The following is a 14,361-nucleotide window of genomic DNA, read 5'->3' on the forward strand; positions in this document are numbered from 1 at the left end:
AATAGATCCATCTATGTTATTACAAATGGCAAGATTTCATTATTTTTTATGGCTGAGTAATATTCCATTCTGTGTGTGTGTGTGTGTGTGTGTGTGTGTGTGTGTGTGTGTGTGTGTGTATGTGTGTGTGTGTGTGTGTGTGTGTGTATGTGTGTGTACACACATACACACACACACACACACACCACCACATCTTTTTTATCCATTCATCATTCGATGGATACTTGGGTTGCTTTCATATCTTTGCTATTGTAAATAATGCTGCAATAAACATAGGGGTGCATATATCTTTTTGAATTAGTCTTTTTGTACTCTTTGGGTAAATACTCAGTAGGGAATAACTGGATCATATGGTAATTCTATTTTTAATTTTTTGAGGAACCTCCATACTGTTTTCCACAGTGGCTGCACCAGTTTGCATTCCCATTAACAGTGCACAATGCACAAGGGTTCCTTTTTCTCCACATCCTCACCAACACTTACTGTTTCTTGTGTTTTTGATTTTATCCATTCTGACATGTGTCTGAGGTGGTATCATTTTAAATTTTTTTTTTTAACGTTTATTTATTTTTGAGACAGAGACAGAGCATGAACGGGGGAGGGTCAGAGAGAGAGGGAGACACAGAATCTGAAACAGGCTCCAGGCTCTGAGCAGTCAGCACAGAGCCCGACGCGGGGCTCGAACTCACATACCGCGAGATCGTGACCTGAGCCAAAGTCAGACGCTTAACTGACTGAGCCACCCAGGCGCCCCATGAGGTAGTATCATTTTGATTTTGATTTTCATTTCCCTGATGATGAGTGATGTTGAGCATCTTTTCATGTGTCTGTTGGCTATCTGTATGTCTTCTTTGGAGAAAGTCTGTTTATGTCTGCTTTTTTAAAAGTTGGATTATTTTATTTTTTTTTGGTATTGAGTTGTATAGTTCTTTATGTATTTTAGATATTAGCTCCTTATCGGATATATCATTTGCAAATAACTTCTCCCATTAAGTAGATTGTCTTTTAGTTTTGTTAATGGTTTCCTTGGCTGTGGAGAAGCTTTTTATTTTGGGGTAGCCTCAGTAGTTTATTTTTGCTTTTGTTTCCCTTGCCTCAGGCGATATATCTAGAAAAGTGTTGCCTTGGCTGATGCCAAACAAATTACTGCCTGTGCTCTCGTCTAGGATTTTTATGGTCTCAGGTCTCAAATTTAGATCTTTAATCCATTTTGAGTTTATTTTTGTGTGTGGTGTAAGAAAGTGGTCCAGTTTCATTCTTTTTTTAATAAACAATTTTATTATTTTTTAAATATTTATTTTGAGAGAGAGAGAGAAAGGGAGAGACAGAATGGCAAGCAGGCTCTGTAGGGCTCAGTCTCATGAACCATAAGATTGTGACCTGAGCCGAAATCAAGTTGGATGCTTAACCAACTGAGGCACCCAGGCGCCTCCAGTTTCATTCTTTTTTATGTAGCTGTCCAGTTTTCCCAACACCATTGTCAAAGAGACTGTCTTTTTCCCATTGTATAATATTGTCTCTTTGTCAAAGATTAATTGACCATATCATCATAGGTTTATTTCTGGGCTTTCTATTGTGTTCCATGGATCTATGTGCCTATTTTTGTGTCAGTACCATACTGTTAAGATTACTACAGCTTTGTATTATATCTTATTAAATGTTGAAATCTGAGATTGTGATACCAGCAGTTTTGTTCTTCTTTTTCTTACATTTATTCATTTTTGAGAGACCGAGAACATGAGCAGGGGAGGGGCAGAGAGAGAGGGAGACACAGAATCAGAAGCAGGCTCCAGGCTCTGAGCTGTCAGCACAGAGCCCAATGTGGGGCTCGAACCCACAAACCATGAGATCATGACCTGAGACGAAGTCGCACGCTTAACTGACTGAGCCACCCAGGCTCCCCTTGTTCTTCATTTTCAAGATTGCTTTGGCTATTCAGGGTCTTTTGTGGTTACATACAAATATAGGATTATTTCTCCTAGTTCTATGAAAAAAAAATTTTTTTAAGATTTTGTTTTTTTAGGGGCATCTGGGTGGCTCAGTCGGTTAAACGTCTGACTTCAGCTCAGGTCATGATCTTGCAGTTTGTTAGTTCAAGCCCCGTGTCAGGCTCTGTGCTGACAGCTCAGAGCCTGGATCCAGCTTCTAATTCTGCGTCTCCCTCTCTGTCTCTGCCCCTCTACTGCTCACTCTGTGTCTCTCTCTCTCTCAAAAATAAATAAACATTTTAAAAAAATTTTAAAGATTTTATTTTTTTAAGTGATCTCCACACCAACATGGGGTCCGAACTCACATCCCTGAAACCCAAGAGTCACATGCTGTATCCACTGAGCCAGCCCAGCGTCCCTGTTGATATTTTATAGGGTTTTATTAAAACTGTCGATTGCTGTGGGTAATATGGACATTTCAGCAGTATTTGTTCTCCCAGTCCGTGAACAGGGAATATCTTTACATTATTTTGGGTCATCTTTAATTTCTTTCATCAGTGTTTTATAGTTTGTAGAATACAGGCCTTTTAGGTATTTTATTCTTTTTGGTGCAATTATAAATGGCATTGTTTTCTTAATTTCTCTTTCTGTTACCTCATTATTAGTGCATAGAAGTGCAACAGATTTCTGTATGTTGTTTTTGTATCCTGTGACTTTATTGAATTCATGTATCCATTCTAGCAGTTTTTTGGTGGACTCTTTCAGGTTTTATATATATAGTATCATGTCATCTGCAAATAGTGAAAGTTTTACTTCTTCCCTACCAGTTTGGATGCCTTTTTTTCTTGTCTGATTGCTGTGGCTAGGACTTACAGTACTGTGTTGAATAAAAGTGGTGAGAATGGACATCCTGATCTTAGGGGAAAGCTCTCAGTTTTTCAGATATGGCCTTTATTATGTTGGGGTACATTCCCTCTAAACCTACTTTGCTAAGGGTTTTTTGTTTTTGTTGTTTTTTTTTTTTTTATGAATGGATGTTGTGCTTTGTCAAATGCTTTTTCTGCATCTATTGAAATGATCAGATGGTTTTAAACCCTTCTCTTGTTTATGTGATGTGTCAGGTTATTTGATTTGCAAATATTGAGCCACCTTGCATCCAGAAATAAATCCCACTTGATTGTGGTGAGTGGATTTTTTTAATGTATTGTTGGATTTGATTAGCTAGTATTTTGTTGAGGGTTTTTACATCTATGTTTATCAGAGATATTGACCTGGTTTTTTTTTTTTTTTTTTTTTTTTGTAGTGTTTTTATCTGGTTTTATCTGGTTTTATCTGTAGTGTTTTTGTTTGTAATGCTGACCTCATAGAATGAATTTGCAAGTCTAGCTTTTCAGTCTTTATAGGGACATTATCATGGTTGTTACTCTGAAATAACATCTGGAAGTACTTGACCTTACTTAAATGACCCCAAATTCTTCTATATTTTATTGATCATACTTAATGAACCAGAAGTGGCCTTTTCCTCATTCTAAATTCTGAAGGGAAGTAGCCATGTGTTAGCCAATTACAGAGTTCTCAAGTTTCTAGGAGCACTTGGACTTGTGGGATTTGGGGTTTGGAGAGGTATAAGGAGCCTGCAGACCATGCATCCTACTCTGTACCCTGTATTGCTTCAGACTGGGAAGCAGACCTCCTAAATGAGTTTACAGCAGCTCCTGCAAGGAGGGAGGCAGGGGTCAGATTTGAATACCTGCTAGTAGATGGAAGGAGGAATTTTTGAAGGCTGGGATCTCTCCAAATATGGCCATAATTCGATGGTATCAAAGAGATGGCACAGCTTTAGTTGTTGCTACCACCATCCACTGAGATGACTGTGTGAAGCTTATAGGATGAAATGTCAGGTCTTGCTCAAGTGACCAAGTGACTGGGATAGTACTGAGCAGCAGTCTGGTTTAACACAGTCTTTGCAATAGGCAACAGAGCATCAGCTCAAGGGGGCTTCTAGGTTTCCTCCCATCAGCTGAGAGTTAGCATGGCTGATTCTGTAAACATCCAGTACTTTTGTCTTACTGGGATGAAGGAATTAAGACCTCTTCTTTGTTTTCTAGGATCCTGGGGAAATGGCCAGAGCCTTTTGAAATGGAAAAATTAGCCGGTTCCTTGTTTTGTATCTCAGCTGAGTCATGGCATCTTTACCAGGGTGTCTGACCTTTTTTTCCCCTGGCAGCTGTCACAGATTTGCCAATTGAGATTATGTGTACCTTCATAAAAAGGCATGTGGCTTGGAAATATGATCTTTAGTGTTGGGGATTTTATTTTAAATTTTAAATAAAATCATGGCAAATGAAGTTAGAATCAATTATCTGTCCCTGCAGTGCCAAGAGATCTCCATTTTCATACACAAGAAGTTTAAACATAATGGTTTGATATATCTTTCATGTGCCAGGTATACAAGTATCCTCTTTTATTTTAATCCTTGTAACAAAGCATATTCATCTACTCATTCATTTAACAAGTACATTTTGAGAGCCTGCCATGTGCCAGGCAGTGTTCTAGGAATTGAGGAATACAGCAGTAAGCAAAGCATACACAAGCCCCTGCCTGGCCTCCTAGAAATTAGATTCTTTTTTTTTTTTTTTTAATGTTTATTTATTTTTGAGACAGAGAAAGAACACAAGCAGGGGAAGGGCAGAGAGAGAGGGAGACACAGAATCTGAAGCAGGCTCCAGGCTCTGAGCTGTCAGCACAGAGCCTGACCCGGGGCTTGAACCCATGAACTGTGAGATCATGACCTGAGCCAAAGATAGATGCTTAACCGACTGAGTCACCCAGGCTCCCCTAGAAATTAGACTCTAATAGGAAGAGAGGTGGGGGCGCCTGGGTGGCTCAGTCGGTTGAGCATCAGACTTTAGCTCAGGTCATCTCGCAGTTGAGGAGTTTGAGCCCTGTGTCACGTTCTGTGCTGACAGCTCAGAGCCTGGCACCTGCTTCGGATTCTATGCCTCCCTCTCTCTCTGCCCCTCCCCCTTTCTCTGTCTCAAAAATAAATAAATATTAAAAAAAATTTTTTTTATTTAATGGGAAGAGAGACAGCAAACAATATGTGCAAAATATATAGTATGTTAGATAGTGGTAAGTTCTGTTGAGAAAATACATTGTGAAAGGGAGATAGAGAGTTTGGGGAGGAGATTACATTTTAAATAGAATGACTCAGGGAAAATTGATTGAGAAGACTGCACTTGAGTAAAGACAGAAGGAGGTGAGGGTTCAAGCCATGAGGCTATCTGAGCAAACATAGGCAAAGGAAATATCATTTGTAAAGGTTTGGCATACTCTAAGGAAAGGGAGGAGGCCCATGTATCTGGAATAGAGTGAGTAAAAGAGAGAGAGGAAATGGAGATCCAGACCACACATAAAGTCTTGTAGGCTGCTATAAGAGCATTGACTTTTACTCTCAGTGAGACAGGGAGAATTTTAAGCAGAAGAGTAACTTTGATACTGCTTATATTAAAAAATTTAGGGGGTACCTGGGTGGCTCAGTCAGTTGAGCATCCAACTTCAGCTCTGGTCTTGCCCTTGTGGTTCCTGAGTTCAAGCCCCACATCAGGCTCACTACTGTCAGCACAGAGCCTGCTTCAGATCCTCTGTTCCCCTCTCTCTGCCCCTTGCCTGCTTGTGCTCTCTCAAAATAAATAAAAAACATTATAAAAATTTTTTTTCTTAGAACTTTATTGAGGTATGATTGAAGCATAATAGATTATACATGTTTAAAGCATATAATTTGATGGGTTTTGATATGTGGATACATCTGTGAAACCATTATGACAGTCAAGATAACCTATCTATAAGTCCCCCAAATTTCCTCATGCCTCTTTATAATCCCTCCCTTGCCTCTGGACAGGCAACCACTAATCTGCTGTCACTGTAGATTAGTTAGCATTTTCTTAAATTTTATATAAATGGAATCATTCAGTATGTACTCTTTTATGTCTGGCTTCTTTTTACTTTCAGCCTATTTTGTGATCTATCCACTGTGTGAATCAGTAGTTCATTCCTTTTTATTGCTGAGTAGTTGTCTACTATATGGGTGTATTATGATTTATCATTCATGTCAGTGGATATTTGAGGTAGTTCCTAGGTTTGGCTGCCACAAATAATAAACAGCATATAGTTTGGTCCCGCTATTTTGTCCAATCTGACAGTGTATGTATAGTACACTTATACTTTATGTGGTTATTGGTATAATTGGCTTAAGTCTATTATCTTGCTATTTGTTTTCTTTTTGGTCCTGCTGTACTTGTTTTTTCCTTTCTCCTTTTTCTGCCTTTTTTTTGGATTGAGTATATTTTATGATTTCATTTTATTTTCTTCATTGTCTTATTAACTATACTTTTTTTGGTAGTTGCACTAGTGTTTAGATATAAAATTTTGACTTGTCGCAGTTTACCTTCAAGTAGTATATCACTTGACATTTAATGTAAGAGCCTCACAATGGTACACTTCCATTCTTCCCTCCCAGCCTGTGTGCTGTGGCTGTCCCACATTTTATATCTACATATGTATGTAAAGCCCACAGTAAATTATATTTCCTTTAAAATTCAATTATCCTGTAAAGAGATATTAAAAATAAAAACAAGTGATTTATATTGACCCGCATATTCACAATTTCTGGTGCTTTTCTTTCCTTTGTGTAGATCCAGATTTCTATCTGGTGTCATGTCCTTCTCCCTGAAGGCCTTTCTTTAATATTTATCATAGTGCAGGTCTGTTGGTAATGAATTAGTTCTTCTTTTGTATGTATAAAAAAGTCTTTATTTTGACTACCTTTTTGAGAGATATTTTTGCTTGGTATTAAATTCTGGGTTCAGTACTTTAAGATGTTTCTTTACCGTCTTCTGGCTTGCATCTTTTTCTAATGAGAAATCTGTTGTCATTGTTATTTTTGTGCTTCTGTGTATTACATAATTTTTCTATGTGGTGCTATTAAGATTTTATCACTGGTTCTAAGTAATTTGATTATGATGTACACTGGTTACTTCATGTTTCTATTTTTTTTTTAAGTTTATTTATTTATTTATTTATGAGAGAATGAGCACAGGAGGGACAGAGAGGAAGAGAGAGAATCCCAAGTAGGCTCCATGCTGTCAGCGTGGAGCCTGATGTGGGGCTCAATCCCACAAACCAGGAGATCATGACCTGGCCCAAAATCAAGAGTTGGACACTTAACTGACTGAGCCACCCAGGTGCGCCACCTCATGCTTCTTGTGCTTGGGGTTCATTGAACTTCTTGGATCTGTGAGTTTATAATTATCATCAAATTTAGAAATTATTCAGCAGTTATTTCTTCAAATATTTTTTATGTCCCTCCCTCCCTTTTAGAGACTCTAATTACTCATCTAGTCTTCTTGAAGTTGTCCCACTGCTCACTTTTGCTCTTTCCATTTTTAAAAATTCTCTTTCCTCTGTTTCATTTTGCATAGTTTCTCTTGCTATGCCTACATTCGCTAATCTTTTCTTTTGCAGTGCTTCATCTCTGTTAGTGCCATCCAGTTTAATTTTCATCTGAGACTCTTAATCTCTAGAAGTTTTTTTTGTGTGTTTTGTAAATATCATCTATAATCTCTCCTTTACATGTTCATACTTTCCTATACCTTATTGAAAATATGAAATATATTTATAATAACAGTTTTAATGTTCTGTTAATTCTATCATCTGTGTCATTTCTGGGTCTATTGATTTCCCCCTTAATTATGGGTCATATTTTCCTGCTTTTTTCCATGTCTAGTAATTTTTTATTATATACACAACTATGAATTTTAGCTTATATGCTGAACATACTCCTTTTTTTTTAATTCCATTTAGTTAACATACAATGTAATAATATTCTTGGGTATAGAATTGAATGATTTCAATGTTTCCATACAATGCCTGGTACTCATTACAACAAGTGCTCTCCTTAATCTCCATCACATATTTAACCCATCCCCCCCCCCCCCCCCCACCTCTTCTCTGGTAACCATCAGTTCTCTATAGTTAAAAATCTGTTTCTTGGTTTTCTTCTCTTTTTTTTCTTTTTCCCTCTATGTTCGTTTGTTTTGTTTCTTAAATTCCACACATGAGTAAAATCATATGATATTTGTCTGACTTATTTTGCTTGGTATAATACTCTGTAGCTCCATCCACATCATTAGAAATGGCAAGATTTCATTCTTTTTTTTATGGCTGAGTAATATTCCATTGTGTATATATACACTCACACATATACACACCACATCTTCTTTATCCATTCATCAGTCAATGGACATTTGGGCTCTTTCCATAATTTGGCTGTTGTTGATGATGATGCTATTAACATTGGGGTGCATATATCTCTTTGAATTAATATTTTTGTGTCCTTTGGGTAAATACCTAGTAGTGCAATTGCTGGATTATAGAGTAGTTCTATTTTTTAACCTTCTGGGGAATCTCTATAATGTTTTTGAGTGGCTACACCAGTCTGCATTCCCACCAACAGTGTGAGAAAATTCCCCTTTCTCTGCATCCTTATCAACACCTGCTGTTTCTTGTGTTATTAATTTTAGCTGTTCTGACTGGTTTGAGGTGGTATCTTACTATAGTTTTGATTTGTGTGAATTTGATGATGAGTGATATTGAGCATCTTTTCATATGTCTGTTAGCCATCTCGATGTCTTCTTTGGAAAAAATGTCTATTCATGTCTTCTGCCCATTTTTTAACTGGATTATTTTTTGGGGAGGGTGTTGAGTTTTATAACTTCTTTATATATTTTGGATACTAACCCTTTATCAGGTATGTCATTTTTTATTGCTTTCCATATTTTTGAGCCTTGTTCTGGGACACAGTTAAGTTACTTGGAAATAGTTTGATCTTTTTAAGGATTGCTTTTAAGCTTTGTTAGGTAAGACCAGAGTAACACTTGGGACTAATATTTTCTTGCTGCTGTACCATGAATTACCAGGTTTTCTCCTTCTGACTGGTAGGAACACAAACTATTCCTAACCCTATGTATACACTGAGGAATTTTCACCTCCTTCTCTTGGGTAGTTTTTTCAATTCAGGGACACTGACAGGCCCTGTGCAGGTCACCTCCTCCCTGCACTGTTGCTGGGAGGTCTTTTCAGATAGTAACCTCAGGTAATCCCTTCTCTTAGCGATGACTGTCCTGAATTACTACTTGTCCAATGTCTGAAAATTGTTTTGTTTTTTTTTTTTAATTCAGCTTATTAGTTATATAAGGGGAGAGGGTAAATATATTATTTGTTATTCCATCATGATTGGAAGTGGAAGTCTTTTCTGATTTATATTTTAAAGGGTGTTTTGTTGAGAATAGATGACAAGGGAACAAGAGTGGAAACAGGAATACCAGTGAGGAAGCTATTTTACTTAATTCAAATAAAAGATGATGGTAGCTTGGTCCAAGGTGGTAATGGTGAAAGAAGTAAGAAATGATCAGAATTTGGATATATTTTGATGTTAAGGCCGACAAAATTTATGATGGGTTGATATATAAAAGAAAGAGAAAAGTCCAGAATGACATATAAGGTTTATATTATCTTCATTTTATATTTTAGAACATCAGAGCATGAGAATTTATGAGGCTTGTTCAAGGTCAAACAGCCAATCTCAAACTCAGATCTTCTAATTGCAAAGTCCTATCTCTTTCTAGTGTACCACAGTGACACTAAGACTGTGAGCAGGATAAGCCACAAGTGCTAAGGGGGTGCGAGGAAGAGAAACATTTTTCTGCTTGAAAGAATAAAGGAAAATTCACGTAAAACCTAATCTGAGCTCATACTTTCTAAAAATTGGGTAAAACTGAGTAAGTCAAGGAGGGAAGGGTAACTGTTGAGGGAATAGTGACCTGAAGTACAGAAGTCTCTGAGATATCTTTCTACTCAGGATTCCTTTGATCTGGGTAAGCTTTTCAATGGTCAGTATAATTTCATATGTACATTCTGTAAAATGTCTCATGTTCAGAACTTGAAGGGTCTAGAGTTTATTTTCTTGAAAATATTTAGATCTTACTTGCCCTTAGAACAAGAGATTGAATAAGCATAGGTATGATTCTTTTTAAGAAAACCCAAAATACAAAACCTTACCTAAGATCCTTAATTTAAAAAAAAAAAAAATCTTTTTGTTTAAATGCTTATTCGTTTTTGACAGAGAAAGAGAAACAGAGCATGAGTGGGGAAGAAGCAGAGAAGAGAGGAGACATAGAATCCAAAGCAGGCTCCAGGCCCTGGGCTGTCAGCACAGAGCGTGATGTGGGGCTTGAACCCACAAACCAAGAGATCTTGATCTGAGCCAAAGTTGGACACCTAACTGACTGAGCCACCCAGGTGCTCCCCAAAAAAAATTCTTAAAAAAATTTTTTTTTAGGTTTATTTAGTTTGAGAAGGAGCACGTGCACGTGTGCACAAGTGTGCACATGAGCTAGGGGGAGAGGTGGGCAGAGAGAGGGAGGGAATCCTGAGCAAGCTCTGCTCCCTCAGCGCAGAGCTGGACGTGGGGCTCGATCTCACAACCATGAGATCATGACCTGAGCTGAAGTCAAGAGTTGGATGCTTCACTGACTGAACCACCCAGGTGCCCCCCAAAATTCTTTACAGTAGGGTTAATTTGAATGACTGTGGTAAGGAGTCCCAATTATATTCCACGTATGATGGGAAGCCATTGGGGTTTTAAAACAAGGAATTCACATGATTTCATCTATGGTTTTTAAAATATTACTATGGCTGAGGTGAAGAATAGACTGGTAGGGGCAGGGGAATGAGTAAGAAGAACAAAAGTGGAAGGAAAATCATTTAGAAATCTTTTATAGAGTTTGGGGCACCTGGGTGGCTCAGTCAGTTAAGCATCCGACTTCAGCTTAGGTCACAGTCTCACAGTTTGTGAGTTCAAGCCCTGCATCAGACCCTTTGCTGACAGCTCAGAGCCTGCTTCGGATTGTGTCTCCCTCTCCCTCTGTTCCTCCCTCCCTCCCTCGCTCCCCCCACTCTCAAAAATAAATAAACATTAAAAAAATTAAAAAAAATATCTTATTATCTTATAGACTTTAACTGAAGTAGTGGTAGTATTGGAAATAGAATGGCTTGGACACAGGATATATTTTTAGGGTATAATTCCACAGAACTTGCTGGTTGTTTTGGATGTGGGTGTGAAGGAAAGAGAATAAACAATGACTCATAGGTTTTTGCCTAAGCATCTGGAGGAATGGTGGTTCCATACAATGAGACAGTACAATGTAGGGAGGAGTAGCAGATTTTAGAAATTCAAGAGCTCTGTTGTGGAAGTGTGAGTTTGAGATGCCTGTTAAGGCATCCAGTTGGAGATGTCAAATAGGCACTTGAATATATGAGTCTTGCACTCACAGGAGAGAGCACAGAGTCAGCAATAAAATGCTGGGTATCATCAACATCAAAGAGTTAAAACTGGAAAAACTGGAAAAAAATCATTTAGGGAGTGTGTATAGGGAGAGAAAAAAGATATTTCACATCTGAGCCTCAGTACTAAATTATTTAGAGGTCAGGAAGAGAAGGAACAAGTAAAGGAGAATAAAATATGAGCAGCTAGTGAGAGGAAGAAAACCAGGAAATCATCAGGTCCCAGAAACTAAACAAAGAAAAGTATCTCAGGAAGAGTTACACATATTAGGTTGAACAAAAGAAGCCAAACACACACAAAAATACATGGTGTACAATTCTAATTATAGGAGATCCAGTAAAACAAAATTAATAACATGGTGATAGAAGAAAGTAGTTGAGGGACGAGGGGGTTGACTGGAAAAGGGTCACATGGGAATTTCTGGGGTAATAGAATATTTCCGTCTTTTGTTTTGGATGTTATATGGATGTATATAATTGTCTCATTGAACAGAACACTTAAGATCTATATATTTTATTGAATGCAAATTATATCCCAATTTTTTTTTTTTTAAAGAGGGAGTTGAAACTGCAAATGATGTTGAGAGGTTACATGAAATGAGGGTCAAAATCACTGGTGATTTTGATAACAGTGGTTTTAATGGCAAAGATGGGGATGACTGTTTAGAATGGACGAACAAGACAATAGGAAATGAAGGTGTGAAAGTGACAAGTACAGAATTACCTACATGGACTCTTTCCTAAACAGGGGAGGAAAGAACTGCACAAGTCAGGGAAGTCTGTGAAAGATTTTCTTTTTATTTTCTTTCTTTTAAAAAAATTTTTTTTAATGTTTATTTATTTTTGAGACAGAGAAAGAGCCTGAGTGGGGAGGGGCAGAGAGAGGAATACAGAATCCAGAGCAGGCTCCAGGCTCTAAGCTGTCAGCACAGAGCCTGATGCGGGGCTCAAACCCATGAACCGTGAGATCATGACATCAGCCGAAATTGGACGCTTAACTGACTGAGCCACCCAGGCACCCCTCTTTTTATTTTCTTGAGATTGAAGAAATGACAGCATGTTTTTATGATGATGAGAATGGTTCAGTAGGAAGTAGAAATTCATGGCATAGGAGAGGGAGGGCAGTGGAGGTGCAGACTTCTTAAGGAGGAGATTCAAGGAGTTGCCTTCAATAGGAGTATGGTCTTCCTTCTGCTGTTGTAGATAAGAAATGTGTACATGGGTACAAATTTAGGTTAGTGGATTTGTAGAGCAGGAATATGAAATATTTTTGTGGTTTTTTTTTTTAAATCTTTATTTATTTTTGAGAGAGAACATGTGAGCAAGGGAGGAGCAGAGAGAGAGGAGACACAGAATCTGAAGCAGGCTCCAGGCTCTGAGCTGTCAGCACAGAGCCTGACACAGGGCTCAAACTCACAAACTGTGAGATCAATCATGACCTGAGCCGAAGTTGGACACTCAACTGACTGAGCCACCCAGGCGCCCCTTGTGTTGTTTCTTTTTACACCCAGTTGGATAAAAAGCAAAGTCAGCATATGAGGATGAGATTTGGGGAAGGAGTACTAGAGGTTTGGAGAGAAGGTGCAAATTAGTTGTCTTGGAGAGAGAGAGAGAGAGAGAGAGAGAGAGAGCGAGCGCACACATTGCCTAGGTGACTGTAGTATGGTTAATGAGACCCACTTGATATTTATCATCATAAATATAAAGAGACAGTAGCCAGCATGATTTTGGATTTTTCTTTAGTCATCTTCAGCTGCCTGAGTGCAGTTGTAAAATAGATGGAAAGCTGGGTTTGAAAGTGTTGGGATTTCAACAGGACTGTGGTGTCGTGTGTGTGTGTTAGGCGAAGTTTTAATTAGGACTAGAATTTAAAGTGATTTTTGAACAAAGAAGTTGAGAATATAGGGAGTTTGCTGACGACAGAATGAGTTCATGGGAGGCACAGTGTAAGCTTTTTTGTTGGAAGATCAGAGAATAGAGGGAGACTGTCAAATTGAGAAAGCGAAGCTTGGAGATATGATGGTGACTGAGATAATGAGGGCTGTAAGACATGATTAGATTCGTCCTCATGGTTTCTTAGGAAAGAGCATTTATTATTTCTAATCACAATTGCATTCTTGAGATTGATCTCAATCCTTTCAGTAGTTTCTCCTCACATTTCCAATAGTTTTTTTTATGACCGTCCACCAGTCCTACAGAGTCTGGCTGTGACCTACCCCCATAGCCTTTATAAACTATTCCTTTTCCTGTCATTCTCCCCTCCTGTCACCTCACCCACTTTACTATTTCTTGAACATTCTACCCCTTCCCTCCACTCCTCTATCTTTGTCTTTCTTCAAGCAGTACGCCAGTTTGAGGACAGAAACTTTCTCTTGTTTCTTGTTGCTTCCCTAGCATCCAGAACACTGTCTGGTGCAAAGTAGTTATTTGGTAAATATTTGGATGAATATAAATGGCAAGCTTCCCAAATTGCCTTTCAAATAAATTTATATACAGTTTTCATTGGCAGGTACAGCATAAGGTGGCTTTTCATCATGCTTTGTTTTTCTCCCAACTACAAGAAAAAGCCTCAGGCATTAACATGTAATGGAAAGAGTTTTTAGAAGGAACCCAGGCCTGTTCTAAAATTTATGGTGAAATGAAAGTATTACTTCATTCAGTGATTAAGCAGTTTTTAAGAAATAAATTTCACAGGTTAAGTTAATGGTTTTATTTTTATGGCAAGAACATTAATTTTTATGAGATATGAGAATGTGACTTGTATTTTTTGTTTTCTAAATCAAATTTACCATGACCATTCTTCTTTAGAAACTATTTAAGACATGGTTGTTACCTTTAGAGGAGCTCCTTGTGTTTTCTTGGGAAGCAAAATCTAAACATTGGAAAAGTGCAGTGGTAATACAAAAGTCAAGACGGTGACAAATTATTATAAGGTGGAACACAATGAATTATGAAATCTTTCTGGGGCAAACAGGATTTGCTGACCTGGTTCAGTTGAAAGTGGTATACTGCTCAGCTCATGTAATGGTGT

At 38.0% G+C, this 14,361-nt stretch overlaps 1 protein-coding gene across 4 annotated transcripts in view; it reads left to right on the forward strand.

Annotated features, from left to right (window-relative positions):
* Window positions 1-14,361, forward strand: part of MAST2 (microtubule associated serine/threonine kinase 2) — a 220,341-nt gene that overhangs the window by 144,606 nt on the left and 61,374 nt on the right. The gene's annotated exons all lie outside the window — the stretch shown is intronic.

Source organism: Panthera leo, chromosome C1 (genome assembly GCF_018350215.1).
Source record: "Panthera leo isolate Ple1 chromosome C1, P.leo_Ple1_pat1.1, whole genome shotgun sequence".
NCBI lineage: Eukaryota > Metazoa > Chordata > Mammalia > Carnivora > Felidae > Panthera > Panthera leo.